Here is a 25,582-nt window from a genome sequence, read left to right as displayed (position 1 = left end):
ACTGTATTAACAGTTTTTCAATCATATTTTAATTTTTTATGTTCAGGTTTTATAAAAGCACATTATAGAATATTTTCTTTTAATTTTCTTAGATTTATGGACATGATATTATGTGTCAGCAGACAGAAAACAGCTCACCTAGCTTGACCTATGCTCAAGGGCTCATGCTAATTAATGGAGAATAGGCTGCAGCTCCGTTTGCTAATGACCTTATCTACAATGGTCAGGGTGGAAAACACAAAAGGTACATCTGATTTTTTTTCAGTATTCTTTTCTCCTTCAACAAGTGTGGTAAGGCTTTGGCAGCAGACCCTGTATTCACAGCCTAATAAAAATATTTATTGAACTTTTGTCAATGTCAGGCACTATATGAAACACTTTATAAATGAATAGTTTAATGACATGCTAACTTGAAGGAACTATTACTATCCTTTTTTCACAAACAGACTGCATCTTAGAAAAGCTAATTCACTTGTCCAAAATAAGGCATTTAGTAAAAGGTAATGTCAGGACTCAATCTCAGACATTCTGGTCTGAGTCAGAAAATTGGCCTCGAGTTGGGCACTGATACATGTGAGTTTCTTTCTAGTGATACAGGTTTTAAAATGCTTTTAAAAGCAAGGTGCTTTTTCCTTTCAAGATTACTTTTCATTACATAAAATAAATTGCACATATACAAAAACTGTCTATGTGTATTTACACTTTTATTTATTATCCAGCTGGGCCTATTTCTGTTCTTCAACACACAAGGTTAAATCGGCTGTGCGTCTTTCCAGGCCCTGTTATTTGGCTATAAATGTGCATGATTGTCCACAGTACATTAAGAAACGTGCATGTCCTTCAACTCACTTTCCTGGTTTATCATTATGTTCCTGAGATTTACTTTAGTTATCTAAATTGCATATATATATCAAAATTTGTATATTTCACTATTAGTATAAAATTAGATGTTTCTACATTTAACTGTAGTAACTGATTTTGTAATGAGCCTACTGTCACTTTAAGAACAGGTGCAAATTGTAGTCACAGGTTACAGCCACTCAGTACATCCTTCCTGCAGGATCATGTCTTAAAGGCAGACACATGATGAGTCACAGGCACGTGTATTTTTCTGTTTAATGTTTTTCCCTTGGTGGTTCTCCCAAGAGCTAAGAGTAAAGAGCCTCTTTGGACTTAATTTTCCCTGCATAATCACCATGACTTTATATGTCATGTTGCTTGCTTTTTATTTATTTGTTTATTGATCGATTTTGAGACAGACTCTCACTTCGTTACCCTGGGTAGACTGCCTATTTTTAATACAGATGGTGTCTCACTCTTGCTCAGGTCTCTAAACTCCTGATCTCAAGCAATCCATCCACCTCGGCCTCCCAGAGTGCTAGTATTATAGGAAAGAGCCACCACACCTGGCTGATTGTTTGATTTAAAAAAAAAATAAAATAAATAAAATTCTGCCACTGTAAAGATTGTGACATGGCATATTGTTAGGGAGTGAATTTATATCTTCCTGGTTACAATGGAAGTTAAGAATCTTTTCTATTTGTTATCCAGGATTTCTCTTCTATAGATTATTTATTTGAGTTAAGATCTGAAGAGTGCCAAGAGGAAGTGTGGTGGAAATGATTGAACATCTGGGTGGTGAATTCAGGAGTGAGGTTGAAATCAGAGCAGTAAATGTGGAAATTATTGGCATAAAATGGCAATTATTGCTAATGAATTGGTTGAGATAGAGGAAAAAATGTTGAAGGATTGAAGCCTCAGTACTTGGATATTGAGAGATATCAGAAAAAGGAGGGATATCCCCTAGAAAGGGCAAGAATCCTAAAAAAAGAAGAGAAATGAGGAGGTAAGGAAAGTTGTTAGGAAGGCAGGAAAGGCTTCGCATCACCCTCTGTATAAGACAGCTGAGAGGCTAGGAAAGTGGAAGACAGGCAGGCATGCGACTTTTGGGTTGAGATTTTGAATATTATTGATAAGAGCAGCTTGTTGGAATGGTGAAATTGAATGAGTACAGACACATTTTTACATTCTTTCATTCATTTATTTTCCAGCTGTATTGAGACATCATTGGCAAGTAAAAACTGCAAATGTTTAAGGTATATAATTACTACCACCAAGCTAATTAACACATCTACCTCCTCACGTAGTCACATGTATGCGTGAAAACTTAAAATCTTCCCTCCTAGCAAATGTCAAGTACGTAACACCGTATTAAGAACTTTAGTCACATAGTATTATGAACTTTAGTCACACACATGCTGTGTGTTAGGATCCCAGATTTATTCATCTTACAGCTGGAAGTTTATGGTGTTTGACCCACATCTTCCCAGCCTCTGGCCCCCACCATTCTGATCTCTGCTTCTGTGAATTTGACTCTTAGATTCCACATGTAAGTGAGATCATACAGCATTTGTCCTGGCATGTCAAGCTTAGTTCACTTAAAATAATGCCTCCAGGTTATAAGCTCCTCATTTCCATTATCCATCCATCCCTGGACGCTTAGGTCGTTTCCCCGTCCTGGCTAATGTAATTGAGCATGAGAGTTCAGAAGTACCTTGAAGAGACTGATTTCACTTCCTTTGGATACAGACCTAAAAGTGAGATGACTGGATCACACAGACGTTCTATTTTTAATTTGCTAAGTTACACTCCCATCAACAGTGCGCAGAGGTTCTTTTTTTCCTCTTTGTCTTCTTGACAAGAGTCACTGTAACATCTGTGAGGTGCTATCTCATCATGGTTTTAATTTGCATTTTCCTGAAGGTTAGTGATGCTGAACGTTTTGTTTTATGTATTGGTCGGGCATTCGTGTGTCTTCTTTGCAAAAATGTCTATTCAGGTTCTATGCCTATTTGTTTATTGGCTTATATGAGATTTTGTTTGTTTATTTGTTTGTTTGCTAATGAGCAGATATTTCAAAAATCAGTCACAGTTCATGGGCATCCTTCTGCTCAGTAAGCCTTACCCATTTCTCAGGGTAAGGCAGGCACGTTGAGCTCAGATACCTTAGCTGCTCCCACAACCCCGGCGACAGCCTCCTGGATCATTCCTCACATGTCTAGGGCACTAGCTCTTCCACCAGGATAAATGCCAGTTGTAGGCAATATTTTCTTCTCTCCTGATGCAGAGGGAGCTGAGGCCATGCTGCCACTCTGCCTCTACCTGAGGAGGCTTCTGGTGACCCAGACTCCTGCCCATACTGTAGGATTGACATAAAGTGCCATTTGTCAGGATACGATTCCTCGGCGGCGACCCGAGGGTCCTGGCCACACGACACGTAAGTGTGGTGTCATCAATGCTCTGCAGGAACAGTCTTGGGCAATGAGAAACCAGGGCTGTCAGGGCCCAGGGATAAATTCCTCTCCCTTTCTCCTCAGATGGGTGGTTCTGACACATGGTGTTCCGTTTTGGCCTTCCGGAGAACTTCTAGACAAATAAGCCAGCAATTATGTCTTCAGATTGCACCTTCCTTCATAGCAGTCGCCCTAAATCTTCGCCTCAGGTCCAATGGAACATCAAGGAGAAAGAGATTTGGGGTCAGAGTGTTTGTTTTCTTTTTTTGTATTCTCAGGCTGTTTGCAGGGAGGTTGATCTCAGATATTTGTTTCTTCTATGGTAGAGGGTAGTATCACATAACTGTGGCCTCACGTAATGATACAGAGGAGAGAAGAGGAAGTTCGTTTGTGGGAGCAATACTCTCAGTAGGTGAGAGAGCTTGGGAGACGCTAAAAAAAATAATAAAGTGAAAAATTGTGGATATGCACCTGGAAGGTGATAGGTTAGGGATGTGCGCGGAGGTTCTTTTCTGATTTTCCACAATCACATTCATTAGTCTCAGTATTCCAAATTGTTTCGCATCAGATCCCTATTATCCATTTATAGATTTATAGTCTGGCCGTATTTCCTTTTCCAAAAGAGCGTTCAATGAAAAAGGCTCTGAACCTTCTCCAGGTGGAAGACATAAGAATTGGGAAATCCTCTTAGTTAAAAATCTGCCTTATTCCCGCTCTCTCTGGTCTCTCAGTCTCTGTCTCTCCCCGCCCCTTCCTCTCTCTCTTTCTTTTCCCCACTCCTCTTTTGTGTTGTCCTGCAACATCCCCCCCCCCAATAAAGACTTTTCAAAAAAAAATCTGCCTATTCCCAATACTTTTTCTGAGTAATGCAGTTTTTACATACTAATACAAACTTGGCTCTGCTTAATTAGTAATAAATAAATAAATAAAATGAGGCATTGAACTGAACACTGTTACTAACACGTATTGCAAAATAGTGGTATATTTTAAAATAACATCAATATAGTTTACAATTATAAATAGGATTTAAAAATGATATCATTACTTTTTTAATCCCCCTGGAGGAATGTAACTATGTTTCCTAAGCTAATGGAACATCTTTGAATTTTCATGTTTATTCAGAATTAATTCATATTTTTTTCCTGCGGTAGAATCAGTTTCATAATGTGGACCGAGTAATTATTTTAGATTTTATCAAAGTACTACAAATAATTATTTTCAAAATAACTTTTCAGATAGGATATAGTTCTCAAATGAACACATCAGCGCCACAGAGTTGTCTGGGGAAAGGCGCAGAAGCTGGGAGGTAGCAATGACTCTGTTCAGCTGCCCCCGTGTGCACAGGAGCCCTCATTTCTCTGTGCCAACCTGCCTGACATAACCTTGTGTAATGAATGGCTCCAGATACAAAGGCACTCTATTCTTGCAGCATCAGCCCTCTGCTGACATACCTTATCATTGCAATTTGTCTCACCTTTCCTTGTGTGTACTATCTTTCTGAAGTTTTATCTAGTCAACTGCCACAAACTGCTGTTCTCAAACACATTTTTCAAATCTAATGAGAAAGGTGATTTTGAAAAAGAAAGTTAATGGCCTGCATGGTATCAGTGTCTCTGTCCCTGGGTTCCGCACAGCTGTAGCATCCGTTGTCTAGAGATGGATGCAGAGGATCTTACGTTGGCTTGGGTCCTTCTAGAGCAAGAAAATGAGACCCCGCCCTAGAGAGGGATAGATACATGTCAGGATTGCTGGGAGCTCTGGGAGGATGAAGGACCAGCTCACAACTGAAAGTGGCAGGGAAGGCACTTAGCTGCTCAGTGTGGAGAGGTGTCGTCTTTCACATCTACGTGAGGATGGGAGGACTGAGGGGCGCAGAGGGCCCATCTCCTTCCTGGGGTGCAGGAGAGACGAGGTGGGTCAGCCCAGGGGTTTCAGCTGACGCCCCTCTGTACCCCCCTCCTTTCTACGAGGCCAGCATGGAAGGGTGTCAAGCAGGAAGGAACAGCCTGGGCGAGGAGACCCGACACTCTGGCGAGGGGTCTCTGAGGAGAGTGCTATTTTTGAGCAAACACAGAACATTATACCCAAATCCCTTTGCTCACTAATTGCTCACAAGTATCTACAGAACAAACGTGCGGGCATTGGACTGTCTTCATTGTTTTCAGAGGCAATTCCTTCACCCAGTTCCTTTCATCTCTGGAGGGTCTGTGCTGGGTGGATGTTGTGTGGGATGGGGACGACCCGGAGATGTGGTCACCTGTTCAGAAGCTCTTTTTACTTTGTTCTCCCTGGCTAATCTTCTGAACCATCTGGGCCACCTTCGGCAGCCAGACCTAATGAACCTTACTGTGTCTTGCTGTTCTTTGCAGCCTTGAGTTTCTGCTTCTTGGGGATACTGAAGCCAGCTTTGTTGTGGGGTCCTCAGAGAAGGGCTTGGGACATCCCTGCGGTGGGGGGAGCTGCCTGCTCCACCCCTTCGTGCTAAGACCCAGCTGCACGCCTCTTCCTCTCAGCTCTACCCCCACTCCAGAGGTTTGACAGACAGCCCAGGCTCACGTTGCTCTTTGCACGGAGGATTCCTCTGCGACACACCATCTCAGCGCCTTCATCTTAATATGTTTTATATTTAGGCCTTTGTTCCATCTCTGTCACTTATCTTTAATATTCTAATGAAATTTAAAGAACAATTTATGGCTTTATTTGAGCATCAGAGTGTTCCCAAGGGTCATGCAAACAGTGAATGACGCCTATTATAAGGCAGTAGATTTTGTAATGTGGTTCGTTTGTGGAAGCATAGTATTGTCCAGAGAACCAGAGATCCCCGTTATTTAGGTTGGAATGTCTGCTTACCAGGTTTGATCTTGTCCCTATCCTATGTAGGACAGCAAGCACGACCTTGTTATTTGTGATGAAAAGTATGGCATATACTTTTTATGTTTAATTAAATAATAGAGTACTTGAGTAGGTCTCTTGGATATCTGTATGATTCCAGAGGGACAATTTGAGGAGAGTTTTCGATGCTTGAAAAATGGTAACAGACTTTGTGAAAAAATCTGGCCAATTTCTAGATAAAGGGGCTACTTTCAAATGCCTCTGTGGGAGACATGCTCTTCTGAGGGTGAGGGAGTCTCACTGGCTTCCTGAGTTTGGATCCATCTGGCAACAAACTTCTTTTTCCAATTGAAAATGAAGATCTCATCATTTAGTCAGGAGCATAACTGAGGATTACAAACATACTTTAAAAATAAGTCTCACGAGACATTTGGGAACATTTCAGGTAAAAAAAGTAGATATCATAAAAACATACTTTAATGTTTTGGAAATGACAGTAACTTCAAGCATTGATGTAATAAATATGATATGAGTGACAGAGTATTGTACTTCAAGATGTTGTTCTTATATTTCATCCTTTTTTTTTTTCCTCCAAGGATAAAACTTGCACAAACAATAAACGGCCCGGTGGCTTCTGCAAGATGGTACCTGCCACCCCATTACTTGTTTTCCAAAGTTGTCACCAATTCCCTTTCAGCGTCAGCTTTTTGGCTCTCTCGGTTGGTGAATGAGTTGCATTCCTTCCATGTTCACAGAGATAGTGCCTTTTATCGGTGACTTGATGGCTCTACATATGAAGGTTAGAGGGTAATTAGCTGGAAATTATTTACTTCTTCTTGGGAAATGGCATATGCTTAATTAATGCCTGCTACATAGCCCATTTAAGTGTCATTCAAATGCCTCAAACTCACTTTACTTCAAGAAGATGTCATTAGATTCTAGGAGAGGGGCAACAAAAAACTGGTCTCCAATTTCTTGCTTAACTCTGCTGTCAATAATTCACCTGACTCTGAGAAGTTTTGTATCCCTGGAAGCACTGTGGTTCACCATCAGTATTTTGGGACTTTCAAGATTTCTGAATATTGTTTGTTCTACATTTGGCTACATAAATTTTTGCACATCTTGCCATCCCTGGGTAGTATCTGTATGGTGTAGGCAGCTAGCATGGGTAGTCAGGGGTCATCCTAGACGCTAACGAGGGGCTAAGTTGGCCAGTGTCACAGGCCTAACAGTCCCTTCATGCTCACCGGGGGTGGTACGGAGTGAGGAACAGGGTTCTGGAGTGAAGCCACCCCAGGGCCACATTTGGTTCCAATACTTCCTTAGGGTCTTATTCCCAAGAAACAGGTGCTGTCTCAACATCTCACAGCAAGCGATTTTGAGGGGTTTCTCCTGGGAAAACCAGCAAGGGAGTGAGAGGAGCAGGAAGGGAGAAAAGAGAAGGAACGGAAAGAAGGCGATCGGCTGTGTGCAGGTCAACTCCCTGCCAGCTTGCTCACAGAAAGCTCCAAAGCACAACTTACCTTTCAGAATTTGTCTCACCTTGTGTCAAGGAGTGGTTAGCATCCTGTTAGTTAGAAGACATCCTGGAGGAGTTGGAATCCCCCGGGCATCTTTATTCGTATATGTAGGTGACTCCCATTGCACAAACGTATCCATTGAATAAAGTGCGGGGTGCTAGTTGTCAGAAGCAGCGTGCTCAGAAGATGGGAGGAGGAGGGTGCATAAGTGTGCATGTACACATGCATTCCACACACATGTACACACATGTGCACACAAGAATGGAAAGCATCTGGGACTTTTTTTTTTTTTTTTTTTTTGGAGAATAAAGTCAGTTTACTGAATGCACGGCTCCCTTCCACTCCGGGTGGAGTGAGGCCTGACAGGTGCCCTCAGCAGTGGGACATCAGGCCACTGGGCCCACCAGGGCTCCTGGGTCCCCTTGGGCTTCTGGGCTGCTTGACCTGAGCTGTCTGGGACTGGACTGGTCACTGTTGTTGCCCGTAGATGCTCAAGCTAGATCCCCACAAGAAAGTAGCACAAGGTGAAAATGGTGACTGTGAACACATTGGTTTCAGTTTCAGTAAAGAGAAGGAGGGAGGTGGGCACATGGGGACATGAAAGGGATGGCTGCGTCGAGAGGTCTCCGCTGAGCTCCACGGCCAGCTCTCTTGCTAGACGACCCGGCTTTGAGAAATGCTGCTTTCCTTCCCATCTCCCCACTCAGAACTTTCATTTTCTTCCCATCTGGGTTGTGAGTAATTTCTTGACAACCTCTCTCTTGCGAACCAGCTGTAGTTGAGTCTCGTGAATTCTGCAAACCTCTGCTCACAGAGGTGAAGGAGCAGTCCCAGGTACAAGCCTGAATTCATCAGCTCATTTTGTGCCTGGGACTGCTGATGCTTCTGGTAGAAGTCAGTCATATTAAAGTCGTCCAGGTCGACCAGCAGGCTTTGTTTACACATCTCACAGGTCTTCACAGTGCCAAGATCTGCTCCTGATGTTATTTTCACTTTCAGCCACTTTTTCAGGCACTCCTGATGAACAAACTTCAGGCTTCCCACACAGCCACAGGGCTCCAGGAGGGGGTTGCTTGGGGAACCCCCAGCTATCTGACAGATGCGACACAAGTCTCCTTCTTCCTCGGAGTCCTCCTCCAGGAGACTTTCTTGCAATTTCTTGAGTTTCACAGGGACTGTCTTTATCTTAGTGGTCTCTTGTCCATCTGTGTAACCAAAGGATGCCATTATGTTCCCATGATCATTTTGATTTGGGAAATCTGACACTGCAAAGAAAGTAAATGGTATATTTTCTTGCAGGGACCCAGGCACATGCAAATGGGCTTGTATGCTCATTCCTGGTGGAGAGGAGTTGGAAGAATTCAAGGACAAATTGCTTTGTGGATTTAGTAAAAGATCATCTGGGTACAGCGGAGCCCTCTGAAGTCGGCTTCTTAAAGTAATATCTTCTGCTCCCCCAACATCAAATTCAGGTGTACTGTTTACTGGAAAATAATTGTGGTTTTAAGTATTGGCAAATGAATTCCTATGGCTCAGTCGGTAAGGCGCCGGCCCCATATACTGAGGGTGGTGGGTTCATACCCAGCCCCAGCCAAACTGCAACTAAAAGATAGCCGGGCGTTGTGGCGGGCGCCTGTAGTCCCAGCTACTCGGGAGGCTGAGGCAAGAGAATCGCCTAAGCCCAGGAGTTGGAGGTTGCTGTGAGCTGTGTGAGGCCACGGCACTCTACCAAGGGCAATAAAGTGAGACTCTGTCTCTACCAAAAAAAAAAAAAAAAAAAAAGAATGGAAAGCATCTGAAACAACCATCTCAACTAAAACCATCTACTGTGTCCTATTAGTCCAGTTATTAAATTCATCTAAGTTTAGTATTTCAATTAAAATCAAATATAAAAGCACACATTAGCACATATTGCCAGTCTAGCACAGAGTTGTCATTCAGTACATGAAAGCTGCTATCCGTGCTGTTATCAAGGACCACTTTGTTTCTGTCTTTTTTCTTGTGCCGACTTTGCTATATTCTTTCCAGAATTTTTCCGTTCCAACAATTTCTTTATACTTTTCTCTAGGATCCATCCATCCCTTCCTGTTGCCACAGACGCATTCCAAGGTGCATTCTTGAAATCCTGCCGCAGAGGCTCCAGGATCCCTCCTGACTCATCCCCACCTGCCCAGGGTGCTTTCCTAATTAGCCTTGGGCACCATCGCGTGGCCAGGGAGCACCTCTGTAACCTCTGCCCCTGAGATTAAATCCTGCGTTAATTGTCCAAGCCATGCAGTCCTTCCACATCCCTTGTTCTTAAGAACCAATTCTTTCCTTAGTCAGGGAGCATGAAAAATGATCTAATTGAGTATTTTGAGATTTCAGCCTCAAATTTCCCCAATGCTAAGTTTATTTCGATTCTTTGACCAGGTCCCGGCACTGTGCGTGTCCAAGACTGGCTCAGTTGGCTTGTGGCCCTGTCGTCCTGTAAGCCTCAACCCTCCATTTTGGTCTAGGCAGTGGTTCTTGACCTTCCTAATGCCTCGTGTTGTGGTGACCCTCAACCATAAAATTATTTTTGTTGCTACATCATAACTCTAATTTTGTTACTTTTATTGAATCATAATATAAATGTCTGATGTGCAGGATGTGTTTTCATTGGTGACAACCCACAGGCTGAGAACCACTGCTCTAGAGTCTGTCTTAGAAACTCAGGTCCGTATGTGGAGGCCCTGCTGCTTGAAGGGCTGTTTTACTGAGTCACCTGTGCAGCAACTGCATAAAATCAGGCATCCTAGGATAAAGGAGACTCCAACGGGTGGATGCCAGGAATCCCCAGGTAGAATTCACATGCGGCTTTGCTCACTCACCAATGCCAGTCCTCACACCAGTTCCTCAGCCTCCTTGGCAGCCTCCCAGCATCTTCCTCTTTGGTCTGATTCCTTCCCTAATCTGGCGTGTCATTTTTCTTTACATTCTTCCTTAGTGATTCAGTGCATGTTCAGACTGTTGTGGCTGAGATGCATGTGTGATCACTGAGGACTCTTGAACTTGCTTACTGGGGAACTGTCCGAGTGGGCCACAGTTCCCTAATGGACAGGACTAAGAAATGAAGTGATGACCACACCTTTAGCGTTAGAGCCTCTATCCATGAAATCTATCAACGGACTTATGTGTAGGGGGCATTTAGGAAATGCCCTTGGGAAACTAAACTTCAATTTTGTGTGAAAACAAAAAGCATAACTCTAACTTCTCTTCCCCATCTGCAGTCCTGATCATCTGCCTATCCAACCGAATGTTGCATCCCCAGCTTCTTATCACGGAACCCACATGGCACATGGAGGATCTCAGTAAATGAAGAGTGTGTTTTGACAGCCTGCTGTACAATCCTGACAGCTCCTCTTACAGAATGTGAGGCCATTTACTTCTTAATTCTTTCTTTGGACTCCAGTCAGTTCACCCACTGTTGGACTAGCCCACTCTGTTTTGCTTTCTAGGGTATCTTCAGAATATGAGAGTAGCTTGACAAAGGCATTTTCCCCAGCTGACATCTGCCTGAAGGTTAGGTGTTGGAGCTCTCTGGCCTTTATGAACTCTTGGACTCATAAACTCATAAAGGTTCTGAACATTGGCCTCTTCTGATGTGTTCTCCAGATAAAAACAGCACTGTGAGCCTAATGACTACCTCAGTTTTTATTGTGTGTGATTCCCACTTTGCCATTTTCATTTATGATCCTTCACTCTACCAATATTTTCTTAACCAAACAACCTATACATACTACATAGTGCCACCTGCACAATTTGGGACCTGTACGGTGTCAGTATATCACTTTCCTTCTCTCTTTGTACAGCTAAATTATAAGAAGTTTTTTCTGCCAAGGTCATATAATATTTTTTTTCCTTTTTTGACAGTCTCTCACCCCTGAATCACACTATGATTTTTTCTTTCCTTGACCTTGCAGTTTTATCTTGTTGTTCTGAAGTTCACTGTGTTCTTCTATTCTTATTGTCTCCATCAATCATTTATTTTTCTTTCTTTTGAGAGCAAGGATCAAGGTGTTTTGCTGGTTGTTAACTATCTCATTCATTCATTTTAAGTGAATGCTGGCAGGCCCTCAGTAGATATCCATGTATGCATGAATAAATGAATAAATGATTCTTCAGGTACTCTAGATATCCACAATATGAGAAATACATTGAATACTTAGTATTAGAGCTCATTAGAAATTTCTCAAATGGAGGGAAAATTGTTTTGAAACAAAAATCACAAAGATGAATAGACCAGACCCATTTTGCTTAATTTATAATGAAGTTTTAAAAACTCAGGCAATATCAACAAAAATAATGAAAATATACAGTGAAATATGTCCTGATATTATATGGCTCAGCTAGCAAAGCAGGTTCCAGGCTATTGAGATCAAAATTTTTATTGGTATAAAAGAAACAGGTTTATGTCCTTCCGTTAAGATTTCCTCACTTGTCAGGATCCTCTGTGGGCTCCAACCTGGGTTGGGTGTAGGCAGCGGAGATGACGCTGGGGAAAATAACAAGATTCTGCAGCATCTTAGTGTGTAAAGTCTGGGAAGCCTGGAGAGGCTATGTTGACTCACATGCCGTGTGGCAGAACAAGACAAGCTCTCTGACTGCGCAGAAACCTTTTATTGATCTACAACGTAAAGGGTATCTGAAAAATACAAAGGTGCCAAAATAAGATTGAAAGAATTCCACACCCCCGAGAAGACTGATTAAAGAAGAAACGGGTGGGTGATTGGGAACATACGGTGGTGAGTCATCAAAATGGAAGATAATTTATTTAGAAAGGGAAAGGAGGGCGGCGCCTGTGGCTCAACGGGTAGGGTGCCGGTCCCATATGCCGGAGGTGGCGGGTTCAAGCCCAGCCCCGGCCAAAAAAAAAAAAAATAAAAGAAAGGGAAAGGAGGAGAAAACACATTTCAACTATCTAGGGCAAGCAAGGTAGTCCTAATCCAACTGCCCACCAGGAGTTTAAAGGGCTTCACCCAGACTGCCTGCTGAGACTCCCTCCAGGGATGATTTTAACACCCTTGCCTTATCTGGAGCACCTCTGGGCTCCTTTCATCGTGGGTGGTCTTGATGAGCCCCCAGGGATGGGCTTCTGTGCACTTTGCCCTGGATTGAGGAGAGGCATCCTACAGATAAACCAGCCTATCTGCCTCACACAACCATTCTCACATATTTAGCTGTTTCTGGATTCTTTATGGGTTTCAAACTAGTTGAGGTGGTCTAATCAATTTTATTCCATGCTTAGCTTAGCAAATCTAATAGCTGGTGTAATCCCACCAATCCACCTCCCTCTACCCACTTCCCCCTCCCCCCTCGCTTTCCCCCTTCCCCCTATTGTTAGGTTGTAACTGGGTTATAGCTTTCATGTGAAAGCCATAAATTAGTTTCATAGTAGGGCTGAGTACATTGGATACTTTTTCTTCCATTCTTGGGATACTTTGCTAAGAAGAATATATTCCAGCTCCATCCATGTAAACATGAAAGAGGTAAAGTCTCCATCTTTCTTTAAGGCTGCATAATATTCAAGGGTATATTTGAAACTTAGTAAATGTGGAATGTAAATGTCTTAGCACAATAACTAAGAAAATGCCAGGAAGGCTATGTCAACCAGTGCGATGAAAATATGTCAAACGGTCTATGAAACTTGTGTATGGTGCCCCATGATCACATTAATGTACACAGCTATGATTTAATAAAAACAAAACAAACAAACAAAAAAAAACAAATCTAATAGCTGTTTTGATTATTTTAGTACAAACTTACATGGCCAATTTATGAACATTAGCAGGAATATAGGTATTAATCCCCACAAACGCATGCAGAATCCAAGCAAGACATGTGTGCTGGTGGTGTTTTTGCTACACTAATGATCTTCAGGTTTCTTTTGTTTTTTAAAAGAACCTAGTTTCTTGATTCATGCAACAGAATCCTATACTGATTTGAAATTCAGTCTAATATTATTGCTATTTTTAGCCATGTATTCTAATTTTCTGTGTTTTTTGTAAGTGATGTCCATGATTTAATTTTTAAACATCTTTGTGAATTTTGTCCTCATTTATTATTTGTCAATTTTTTCTTTACTAACTGAATCAAATATCAATTAATTGTTGCCACAATAACACCATATAACAAACATCCCAAATTTGAATACCATAAAACACCAGACACGTATCCCATGATGATGGGCCTGCAGGTTGGCTGTGGTCCAGGGGAGAATGTCTGGGGTCTGCTCAGTGGACTATTGCAGATTTTAGGTCAAATGCACTTGTCAATTGTCTTTCTTACCTTTGGTGAGCTTATTTACATAAAATAAAAAGGTAGTATGCTGTGAGTTGGCCTTCAAAATGAACCATATATTATGAGGAGAAAGAGTCACTATAACATTATGTTTGTTTCCAGTGTCAAGAGCAAGAGATGTGCTGGCTAATTTTCTATCTACTAATCTTCCACCAGGATTAGTAGTGAGAAGGAATTTGGACCCAACTACATCATTTTTAAATGTACTGTTTCTAATGCATGTCAGAAAGACACTTTATTCTCATAAGCAGAGTACTCCAAACCAGGTAAATTGGAAAATATTTGCTTATTTGTTTTAATGATTGAAATTTATTAAAGAAATAAACACATTATTTCTTTCAGAAACAAATCTCAGTGCCCTAGGAAGTACATCACTATTATACACCCTCCTGTGATAGGTCGCCTGGAAGATGGATTGCCTTGATGTTACCAGGTTCAACTTTCCTCTAGACCATTCACCCCATACATTACTGGCTCTCATGAAATTTGTGAATAATCTATACTTCCAAGTACCACCATTGCAACTCTGCAGTAGACTGGATAGATTCCAAGTGAACTGACTCCTTAGGTATTGATAAAATGTCACAATGTCTCCATTTCTCATTTTGAAACTGTCTTATGATACACAGAGCTTGGCTACATATTATTACATCCCGGTGAATGTCAGTTTAAAACACATATTGTAACAGAGGTGGCTGTTGCTCACCCTGTTAGTACCACTTCAGGCATATTTAACCCTATTCATCTATGGATCACTAGTTAGCTTTCCCAGTATTTATGTGGCCTTCATAATAGAGCCCTTCTCTAGCTGCAGAGCAAGTGGGACTGAGGATTGTATGTGCCTTTTTCCTAAGACTGCACACTCTGGGCTAAGGTGCAGAGCTCTGCAATCCCACTTATCCTTCAACTGCTTATTGTGTGTAATTTCTCTTGAGGGAGTTCTTATACCTTAAATCTTTCACAATCACTCTCCAACCACATGTTCTATTTCCTCTTGGTGTTAAGACTTCTCTAGGACCACCTGGGATGTGCTTTCCCCGCTTTCTAGATGCTCCCTCTTGTATGACTAGCCAAATATTATTCATGTTCAAATGCAAGTGAAATTGAGCATAATCCTGGGGGTTTTCACTGTTCACATCAGTCTTCAAAGGCAGCTTCTCCTTCGACATCCCTTGGCAAGTGTCTGTCTCTGCTCCTATCACTTCACTGTGTTTTGTTGTTGCTGTTGTTTTGTGTCTCTCTAACTCCAGGGAAATGCTGTGTGTGTGTGTGTGTGTCCACCTCAGCATGTGATGCATTGTCACGTTGGTTGTATTTGATTATTCACCAAACTATTCCAAAATGAATGTTTTCATCCAGCCTCTGAAAGTGGTAATGACACAATTTTTCTGGAAAACATCTTTCTCTGGCAGGAAGAGAGAAGGGTATGTAAAGTTTTTCTTGAAATATCTTTCTAAATATACATGGGTAACCACAGTTTTATAATTGTAATGAATCCTTTTCTCCTCATATTACCAGCTCTCTTGACTTTTACTAGATATCACAAGTCCTTACTAGCTACCACCGATAGATGGTCCCTGGATATTTTGACTGAGGGATCAAGGCCAAAATAACCTTTTACATTTTTCTGCCCCTACCCTCAGTTCAAGAAATGTCCCTTCATTTAACTAGTAAATGTCTGATGTGGCCCAAGGAAAAAAACCTCAGGTGTCATTACCTTTGTTCAATTCTAGTGCCTAAATGTTTAATGTTCTTCCCTCTTTTTCTACGCTGCTACTATCACACTGACTCAGGGCCTGATCATTTTGAGACTATTTTAACATCAACTCAAATAAGGCTTCAGTCCTTCTTTACATTTTACTTTATTATTATTATCATTATTATTATTATTATTATCATTGGTAAAATAAACTCAGGCTAAGGGCAGCAATATCCTCATAGCCCCCTCTACTCTCAAACTCATGGGCTTAAGTGATCCTCCTGCCTCAGCTTGCCGAATAGCTGGGACTACAGGTGCACACCACCATGAATGGCTAATTTGTTCTATTACAATTTTGTAGAAGTGGGTTTTGTCATTGCCCAAGCTGGTCATGAATTCCTGACCTTGTGTCATTCTCTTGCCTGAGGCTCCCAAAGTGCTGGATTATAGACACCACACCCATCCTATCTGCCCTCTGGCTCTTAAACATTTCCTACTGATTATCACTGTTTGTCTACGAATTAAATCTTGAATTGTGTATAACTACCTGCTTTTATTTGAAGATTAATATGATCTTATTCAGATTTTACCTTGTTTTCTTCCCTTGGCAAAGCACTTTGGTACTTGTATCTCTAAGGGTGCCCTAACAGTGTACCGGAGACTGGGTGACTTAAATACTGGATATTTCCTTACAAGTCTGGAGTCTGGAGTCCACGATTAAGGTGCCCGTTAATCTTCTTCACTTTTGATACCTTTATTAAGATGCAATTTCATATATGAAACTCACTCTTGTAAAGCATACAGTTTAATGCTTTTAGTATGTTTATAAAGTTGCAGAACAATGACCAAATCTAATTTCAGAGTATTTTCATAGCCCTCAAAAGAAGCCCTGTACCTATCAGTAGTCATTCACAAACCCCACCCCTCTCTCCAGACGGACAAAAATCTCTAATCTACTCTTTGTCTTGATGGAACTTACATTTGACAAATGTCTATTCAGATCCTTTGTCCATTTTTTAATCAAATTATTTGATCTTTTCCCTATTGAGTTGTTGGAGTCCCTTATGTATTCTAGTTATTAATCATTTGTCAGATAAGTAATTTGTGCAATTTTTCTTCCATCCTTAGGTTGTCTCTTCCTTTGACAGTTTCCTCTGTGGGGCAGGAGCTTTACAGCTGGATGTGAAGATAGTTGGTCCAGCTTGCTGTGCTTGCCTGAGCTTTGGGGGCATTACTCCAAGAATCATCACCCACACTGGTGTCCTGAAGCAATTCCTCAATGTTTTCTTTTATAAGTTTCATGGATTCAGGTCTTAGATTTATGTCTTTAATCTGTTTTTGTTTGATTTTTATATATGGTGAGAGATAAGGGTCTGGTTTAATTTTTCTGCGTATGAATATCCAGTTTTCCCAGCACCATTTATTGAAGAGACTGCCTTTTTCTTGCACTTTTGTCAAAGTCAGGCTTGCTATAGATGTGGGGATTCATTTCTGGCTTCTCAGTCATCTATGTGTTCACTTTTATGTTAGTACTATGCTGTTTTAGTTACTACAGCTCTGTAGTATGCTCTAAAGTCAGGTAATGTTATTTTTACTTCAAGTGGCTTTGGCTCTTCTGGGTCTTTTTCGGTTCTATATAAATTTCACAATTCTGTGAAGAATGTTATTTTTTTGTTTTGTTTTGTTTTTTAGTTGTAGCATTTTTATATCTTTTTTTTTTTCTTTTTTTGATTGTTGGGAATTCATTGAGGATACACAGGACCAGGTTACATTGATTTTTTTTGTTAGATAAGGACCCTTTTGTGTCCTGCCCCCCAAAAGTCTACCACACCCCTTGACCCCCACCCCCTCCCTCCTTCCCTTTTCCAGCTCTCCCCACCCCCCACCTTCCATTGTGTACTGGGACCTCACTTGTCCTCATATAAGAATTGAGTAAATAGGATGTTTTTTTCTCCATTCTTGTGATGCTTTACTGAGAATAATGTGTTCCACATCCATCCAGGTTAATACAAAGGATGTAACGTCTCCATCTTTTTTAATGGCTGAATAGTATTCCATGGCATACATATACCACAGCTTGTTAATCTATTCCTGGGTTGGTGGGCATTTAGGTTGTTTCCACAGTTTGGCGATTGTAAATTGAGCTGCAATAAACAGTCTAATGCAAGTGTCCCTGTGGTAAAAGGATTTTATTTTTCCCTTCTGGGTAGATGCCCAGTAATGGGATTGCAGGATCAAATGCGAGGTCTAGCTTGAGTGCTTTGAGGGTTCTCCATACTTCCTTCCAGAAAGGTTGTACTAGTTTGCAGTCCCACCAGCCATGTAAAAGTGTTCCCTTCTCTCCACATCCATGCCAGCATGCACAATTTTGAGATTTTGTGATATGGGCCATTCTCGCTGGGGTTAGGTGACATCTCAGAGTGCTTCTGATCTGCATTTCTCTAATAATTAGGGACGATGAACAAATGCATGGATTTGTGGCAATTGTGACTCCACTTGTGCAAAAAAAACTGAAAAAATTGAGAAGTCTAACATATTTCCAGGCCACTCTTGAATCTAATGCTCTTGGTCTGAACCAGTGATCTCTGTCAATAACTAATCTGCCTGTTCTCCATAGCATCAACCGTCAATCTACACAGAATGTCTTCCAAATAATTTCCATCTAGAACACTTTATGTAAGACAGGAGGAAAATGGGGAAAGGTAGACTGTGTGGTAATGCCTGGTTGAAATTCAGAATTAGCTATTCTTGTTCTTGATTTATTATTTACCACCAACTACTTTGCACTGCTACACCTGCCTCTCTCCCTCCCTCTCTCTCTTTCTCTCCCTGCCCCCTTTTCCGTACACACATCTTCTTACTCCCAGGACCAATAAATTCCTCCACCATTACTATTCCAATAATTTATAATTTTTTTTTGATTCCTAATGAAAATTCCAGGTTTCACTTGGTGCACCAAAATGTAACCATATATATTATTAAAGAAAACTCACTCTGACTCTTTCAGTACCACCAACATTTTGGCTTCAAATTCAAATTATAACCTTTCTTTGCCTTAAAACAAATTATGTTGTTAGCCATGGCTTCAATGCTGGCAAGGCTTCCTAGCTGTAAACAACAAACAGTTCAGACTGATATAAATATCCATAGTTTTGTAAAAACTTCACAAAGGACAAGCAATCCATGCACAATATTTATCCAAATTCACAGAGAAGAAAACCAATTAACTTATATTGACTGTACAGAGATATTCAGTTATAAGTAACAAAAGTCTAGACTCAGCCTAGGTGTTCTGACTCCATCAAATACACACAATTTTATGCAAATAACATGATAATACAACACAGAAAAGAGTACAGATAAGTCTGTGGATTGAGTTGGGTGTGGTAGGAATGATATATATATATACACATAAATTTGAATTTTCTAGCTAATTAGAATTTGGACAAATTTATAGGTAGAGAGATTTTTTTTCATTTCTATCTTTTTATTTATTTATTTATTTTTTATTGTTAAATCATAGCTATGTACATTAGTGCAATCAAGGGGTACAATGTGCTGGTTTCATATACAATCTGAAATAATCTCATCAAACTGTTCAATGTAGCCTTCATGGCATTTTCTTAGTTATTGTATGTACACATTTGTATTCTGCATTTGGTAAGTTTTGCCTGTACCCATTCTAAGATGCACCATAGGTGTGGCCCCACCCATTACTCTCCCTCCACCCTCCCTTCCCCTCCCTTGGCCCTTTCCCCATAATCTTGTGCTATAGTTGGGTTATAGCCTTCATGTGAAAGCTATAAATTAGCTTCATAGTAGGGCTGAGTACATTGGATACTTTTTCTTCCATTCCTGAGATACTTTGCTAAGAAGAATATGTTCCAGCTCCATCCATGTAAACATGAAAGAGGTAAAGTCTCCATCTTTCTTTAAGGCTGCATAATTGGTAAGTCATGGAAAAAGCTCAAGTGCCCATCGATCCACAAGTGGATTAATAAATTGTGGTATATGTATACCATGGAATATTATGCAGCCTTAAAGAACGATGAAGACGCATGATCTACAAACACATGAAGAAAAGCTCATCATCCTTAATCATCGGAGAAATGCAAATCAAAACTACTTTGAGATATCACCTAACCCCAGTAAGAGTAGCCCACATAACAAAATCCCAAAACCAGAGATGTTGGCGTGGATGTGGAGAAAAGGGCACACTTCTACACTGCTGGTGGGAATGCACACTAATACGTTCCTTTTGGAAGGATGTTTGGAGAATACATAGACATCTAAAAATAGACCTGCCATTCAATCTTATAATTCCTCCAGTAGGTAGAGAGACATTTTTAGGTATAGAATTCTTATCACAAATTACTTAAAATACATATTCACTGATTATATATGCAAATCTAAAGTTGCCTAATGATCACAGAAAAGAACCTAGAGATGTATATTAATTATATAAAACTAGTAATATTGGGGCTCGGCGCCCATAACAGGGTGGTTACGGCACTGGTGGGTTCAAACCTGGCCAGGGCCAACTACAACAAAAAAATAGCCAGATGTTGTGGTGGGCACCTGTAGTCCCAGCTACTGGGAGTCTGAGGCAAGATAATCACTTAAGCTCAGGAGTTTGAGAGGTTGCTGTGAGCTATGCTGCCATAGCACACTACCAAGGGTGACATAACAAGACTCTGTATCAAAAAATAAATAAATACATAAATAGTAATATTGGAATTTTAATGGAATAGTGAACCAATTAGAAAATAATCAGTACATTTGAGTTATTTTATTATGATTTAACTGAACACGACCTTCCTATTTTTCAAGGGAATGAAGTCATTGGATTTTACAACTGATATGAAAGTTATAAATAAAATAAGATCTATCCACCTCTGTGTATTTGTGAAGATATTCCTAACTCTCATTTTTGGTAAGAAAAAGATGTAGCTGCCTCTCCCTTACCAAAAAAGATATTCTACCTTAAACATGTAATACCAATATGTTTAAACATATTAGAACTCATATTAAAATATATTTTTAAAGTTTCTTATGTTTGAGTGACTGGAATTAGTAGGCTGTGGTAGTTTTATGAAGAACTGGGTAGGCTGGGCACAGTGGCTCCTGCCTGTAATCGCAGCACTGTTGTAGGTTGAGGTGGAAAGATCACCCGAGCTTGGGAGTTCAAGACTAGCCTTAACAAGAGTGAGACTCTGCCTCTACTAAAAACAGAAAAATCAGCCAGGTGTCCTGGAGGGAATCTGTAGTTCAAACTACTCAGGAGGCTGAGGTAGGAGGATGGGTTGAGTTTGTGATTGATGTGAGAGAGGCTGATGCCACTGCCCTGTAGCCTGGGCCACAGAGTGAGACTCTGTCTAAAAAAAAAAAAAAAAAACAAAATAAAGAAGAAGAAGAACTGGCTAGATCTTTAGACATACATATTTGAAAAAGAGAGGGACTTTTCACTTTGTATTCAATATTGTATTAATAAAACATGTTCCATTGTGAATATAAATTTTGAATATTTCATTAAAATAAAACACCAATCCTATGTCTCAAAAAAAAAAAAAAAGTACTGTTGTCTTTTGAAACAGCACAGGTACATGAAGAAATTTTGTTTAAATTAAAAAAAAAAAATCTTCTTTTCTCCTCCAGCCTCTCTTACTTCACTCCCTTCAGCAAAGCTGAAAATGAAACAGGCGGCGAGCTCAGGAGGCTCCAGAACAAGGAGCTCAGGCTCAGACCCTGCCCTGCAGGCTTCACGCCTTATTCTCCTCCCACCAGGAGCAGTTCTGTCTTTTCCAACAAAATCAATCAATTCGGTTTTGGCTATTTTCATCCCCACCCTTCCACCTTTTCACCCCAACTGTGCCAGTCTGCCTAGTGGGAACTGCAGTGAAGCCGGCAAAAACAGAATTATCTGTAATGGGGAGTGAAGGGAGCCAGGCTACGAAACGCACATGTTAATGCTTTCCCCGTCACCCTGGATTTCAGTTCTCAAGCCTTTGTAATGCTGCCCTCTGAAACTGCTGGGTTGGTATCTGTCCGCCTTTGGTGCCAAAACGCCGGCCCTGCAAAGCCAGCCCCTGACATCAGGCAGAAACTCCGCGCTGCGCTGGAGAGAGAAGCCTGCTTTGAAAGATGAACTGAGCTCAGACTTTCTGGAACTCCTGCTTTGGTTTTGATCCAAGTATGCAAGTAGAAAATACCCCTTACAACATCTGAAACAGTAGGGACGTACTTGCATATTTGTAAAATGTCCAGGATACGTGTCTCCAGCCTTCAGAGGCTGCTGGGTGGTCGCCGGCCTCGTCCACCCACCTGCTTGGAGACTGAGCCGCTGGGGGAAAGGCCACTCGCTCAGCGAGTTCAGTCCTGGCCACACGGTCCAGCCTCCGTGGGGGGCTGACACTTCTGCACCCCCACTTGCTAACTGTGAGTCTTGTGGGGCAGAACACCGGCGTACATGTTTGTGATAGAGTGGCAAACGCGCAGTTACCATGGCACTGTGGGAATCAATGACCAGCGCTGGGATTTCACCCACCATTCACAGCAGCCCATGACATCTGCTCCATGATTTATATTAGATTACTCTTCAGCTGGAATTGAATTAAGTTACCAATTTGTATTTTATAACAAAAGTTGCCGGTTAGCATTTGTTCATTCAGAAGTCTTCTTTTTTTTGATTTCATTAACTTTGACATTTACATAAATATGAAAAAATATGGTGCATATTTCTCTTAAATTAAAGCAGATTGCAAATACGACTGGGGGTTTTACTGTTAATTGAGATTTCATTCTCCCCGCACTGTCCGGTGCCTACTGTGGCGCCCTCAGGGAGGCATGTGAACAGTACTTACCAGGCTTCACTCTGAATTCATTCACTGCTTGATCTTCCATCTCCCTAATAGCACTTTTTTTCTTTTTTCTTTTTTTTGTCACCAATACCTTCATGGCCTACAGTTGACTGCTTTTATGGCTTTTAATTAAAGTCTGAAAAAGAAAGTGTCTATTAATCAGTGTGTGGAGCCAATCATGAGGAAGGGGTTTCTAAACTCTTTGCAAGATGGACAGTGGGTACATAAATTGTTCCACCTTTGTCATCTTGGCAGAAAGTTAATTATAACATGAAGAACACCTGTAACTGAATGCTTGGAAGGCAGCAGCTATTTTGAGAGACTGGCTAGTTTTTGTTGCTGTTGTTTGTTTGTTTTTTAAGTAGGAGCAAAAGATCTATTTAAAAATGTATGAGGATCATGCCGGAGGTGGCGGGTTCAAACCCAGCCCCGGCCAAAAATCACAAAAAAAAAAAAAAAAAAAAAAAAAAAAACTGTATGAGGATCACTGTGTTCATGTCCGCAGTACAGTTGAGGAAGGAGAGAGGAAAAATTTTGTGTATGTGGCTCTTCAATCAGAATGTAGCCATCTGTTCACTGAAAATGAATGGGAGGTTTCCAGGGTTCTTCCCTCCCCCTCGTCCTCATATGTTTTAAATGGCTTGATTGTCCACATTCTCTGCTCAGACATATAGAAGGTGAATTCCTCATGGTAAACCGCTCAGCAACCGATTCCTTTCCATTTCTAAGAGGGAAGGCAATGAGGCATTTTCTCCTGTCTTTCTTTTTATGTGCCGGAAAGTCTTTTCAAATTCAATTTACATTTAATTCAGGGAAGAGACACCGCAGTTCACTGGGAGGAGAGCATCAAATCCCCTCCATACGTACAGCTGTGTGCATTGAAATACTGTCATCGAGTCACAATTCAGTGCGATTTATCTGAGACCCTTAAGTAGTTACACACATCTCAACTTATTTTCAGTGGTTCAGGTAAAATGGCAGGATTTTATTGGCAGTTTTCCAAATAGTTTATTTCCAGAAATAGCATAAACAAAAACACCCCAGAGACATATGTGTACATCATTACTTAGGGCCAAAAGTCACCATTATTCCGTGGTGGGACTGGGGGCGGGGAGAGGGTTGTTTGTCTGCCGACCAAGATAACACAGAAATCCAAGGATTTGGAACTCTCCAGTTTGAGAGGTCACCATCTATAATACCTTCTGTCTGTGCCTTTCATCCTTGTTCCTTGATTTTCTCATCTAAACAGAGGAAGGGGCGAAATAAGTTATTCTGAATTCCTTTCTGCCTCTAAAACATACTAACACTTGCGATTACTGTTATCACTAACTCTTTCTTTCTCTTGCTCTTTTTTTCTCCCTTACACACACATTCCTATGAAGTCAAGAGCTGTAGGAAATGGGCATCCCAAGATGGAGAGGTGGGCAGACTGTCCAATAAACCATGTTGGGGGGCACTCACCAGCTTCACCCTCGAGCTGCCTGGGCTCCGCACGCCCTCTGCTACCCCAGCACTGCACAGCCTTGCTCTTCTCCAGCCCACCTGGGGGACTCTGCACGCCCTCTGCTATCCCAGCACTGCACAGCCTTGCTCTTGTCCAGCTCACCTGGGGGACTCTGCACGCCCTCTGCTATTCCAGCACTGCACAGCCTTGCTCTTGTCCAGCTCACCTGGGGGCTCTGCACGCCCTCTGCTATCCCAGCACTGCACAGCCTTGCTCTTGTCCAGCCCACCTGGGGGGCTCTGCACGCCCTCTGCTATCCCAGAACTGCACAGCCTTGCTCTTGGCTAGCCTGTCCCCCATAGTTAAAATGTACTTACCTTTCTGTCCACTGTTAGCTATGTTCTTACAACTTGTTCTGTTTAGTAGAATGTGACGAATGTCAGGTCTATGCCAAGACTTTACTGTGACTGGTTGGTTTGGGTCATCCAAGTTAATGCCCTCATTGGAGGCTGCTCCAAGTGTGAGGGAGGCACACCTGGATGCAACACCCTCTTCAGTCTGCAGCCTGCAGGCAGGGAAGTCTCATGCCAATCTCTGTAAGTCAACTAATTCATGACACGCAATAAAATTTTAAAGGCCCACCATACATGGAAACAGCCCAAGTGCCCATCAACCCAAGAATGGATTAATAAATTGCGGTATATGTACACCATGGAATACTATGCAGCCATAAAAAAGACAAAGACTTCACATTGTTTATGTTTACCTGGTTGGAGCTGGAACATATTCTTCTTAGTAAAGTATCTCAAGAATGAAAAAAAAAAAAAGTATCCAATGTACTCAATACTACTTACACATTCATAGGAATGGTAAAACATAACTATAGTCCAGAAAGAGGAGAGGGGGTGGGGGGAGAAGGGAGGGTATTTGGGGGGACCTCACCTGATGTGCGTGATGCAATGGTACATTTCAAAACTACTGAGAAAAGAGTATAATTTCTTACCACAACAAATAACTAAGTAAGGTGATGGATGTGTTCATCAGTTCAATGTAGGCATTTCACACTGTGTGTCAAATCAGTACACTGAACACCATAATGCATTGGTGTACATAGTTATGATTTCATTTAAAAAAACAAAAAGGCCTCCTAGATGCCTGCCTCTCTGCCAGGGATTTCCCATGCATAGGTAAGGAGGAAGAAAGCCCAGAGCCTTCCTTCAAGGATCAAGAACATATGTAATAATAGTATGTAAGCAGTGCTGACTCAAGTTCCTGCTGCCCAGAGTGTCCTTCCATATAGCAGGTGTGGCAGCCGAAGCAGATGGGGCAAAGGACACCTGTGGAGCTCTACCCTCCTTCATAGTCACTAAATAGTCAGCAGTAGGTTTAACACAACTGCTCTTAATTTTCATTCCCAAGCAAACCTCTCCTCAAGCCTCCCTTGTTACTCTGACTAGGAGGACCTGACCTCCATGGATAGTAACACCAACAACCATGAATTTATTTTTTGATGCTATTTACCTCACAGGTGAAGCTTCTTTCACTTTAATATCATTATAATGTTGACAAGGACCCTTCTTCTATAAGCGGAGGGGCCTGGTGCATTTTTTTGTCAA

At 41.4% G+C, this 25,582-nt stretch overlaps 1 pseudogene; it reads right to left on the bottom strand.

Moving 5' to 3' along the window:
* Window positions 1–8,299: 8,299 nt before the first annotated feature.
* Window positions 8,300–15,135, bottom strand: LOC128566409 (probable E3 ubiquitin-protein ligase MARCHF10; annotated as a pseudogene).
* Between the last annotated feature and the right edge of the window lie 10,447 nt (window positions 15,136–25,582).

This window comes from Nycticebus coucang, chromosome 15 (assembly GCF_027406575.1).
Source record: "Nycticebus coucang isolate mNycCou1 chromosome 15, mNycCou1.pri, whole genome shotgun sequence".
NCBI classification, from domain to species: domain Eukaryota; kingdom Metazoa; phylum Chordata; class Mammalia; order Primates; family Lorisidae; genus Nycticebus; species Nycticebus coucang.
This window is presented reverse-complemented; position numbering and strand designations above follow the sequence as displayed.